Here is a 1417-nt window from a genome sequence, read left to right as displayed (position 1 = left end):
ACAACCACTTTAGCCACAACAATGGCTGCACATTTGACAGTCAATTTATCTACCCGTTAAATGGCCATGACAGGGTACCTGTAAATAATTTCAGGAAGTATTTTTACGTTACTCGATCACATTAACCCTAATCCCGGATAGCAGTCTCGATTTTGATGAAGCGTTGTATAAGGTGAATGTCTGCATTTTTAGGTTGTTGACACCCTATTCTATGTACAAAACCCTAGATTGTAGTGATTTTTGTCACTAAAAGATGCCTATAAGGTGAATTAATTTTTAGAAAGGGACTAGGAAAGCAGAAGTAGCATAGATGGATGAAAGAGAGGAAGGGGAATAAGGTCAAGAACAGAGGAGATATAAACATTAGCTACTTCAAGCTAACCTTAAAACCATTTATTTGGGAGACGAGGTCCTTTCTTCAATGTAGACCGCTTCAATGCATCAGCGGGCGCAGGCGCACAAAATATACGCCAACGGAGAGAAAGAAGACAAAAAATTGGGGAAGGGAAATGAAGGGGAGGTAGGGGGGTAGAGGCGCAGAAAAAGGTGCTGTGCAATGCAAATTGATTCTCCCCATCTAGCCCCTTGTCGGTGCATTCAATAGGAGGCGAGGCAGTCACATATTCTCCTCTACCCCCTTTATTCACAAGAATTTTTTTGTCCCGGTGCCTATACCGGAGCTAATTTGCAACCAAAAGCACTGCATGGCACTTTTTCTGGAAAGGCAAATGATTAAATGGGTTCACAAAATTTGTACGCTAAGATGATTAGAGCATGCCGGGTAAAAAAACTTTTTCCTGTTTTCTTTACTATATCATAAGGGAAAACTAGGAAAATTTCCAAATAACTTTTTAGAAGAATTGGTTAATTATACTAAAGCATGTTTATTGGAAGGCGGTTCTGCACCTTTTTGTCAAAAAAAATGCCTATAACTACTTTTGGAGGATCAGCAAGGTACCTTTTTAATTAAGGAGACAGGAAAAGTTGTTTTAAACAAAATTACTGCCTACCTGCTTACAAAATTGGCTTATAAAAATTTTGGCAGTGTCCAGAGTTATGGCGACCTTCACGGTGGTCGTGAATGAGTTCTGAGGAAGTACATGTCAGAGGCTGAATATGGCGCACTTGAGGCATCTTTTAAAATCCGTGTCCACTCTAAGGGGAAAAAAAGTTTAGTATGATATTTTCGTTCTTTCTTCTACATCCGGCCTCTTGATTGGGGAGGTTGGTCAAAGGTTGTGGCAGTAGATTTCGCAACCACAGTTTTACAAAATAATAGGAGTTTTTCACCTCCTCGGAATGTAGTAAATGCGGCATTATCTCCCCTATCCCTCTCATTGTAAAGCGCATAAAGATTTGCCGTTCAATACGATGTTATGCATCGTCCAATAAGAATATGACAAGACGAAGTGGTGCC

This window comes from Echinococcus granulosus, assembly GCF_000524195.1.
Source record: "Echinococcus granulosus chromosome Unknown EG_S00059, whole genome shotgun sequence".
Lineage (NCBI taxonomy): Eukaryota > Metazoa > Platyhelminthes > Cestoda > Cyclophyllidea > Taeniidae > Echinococcus > Echinococcus granulosus.
The sequence above is the reverse complement of the archived record's forward strand: the minus strand, read 5'-3'. Positions refer to the sequence as shown.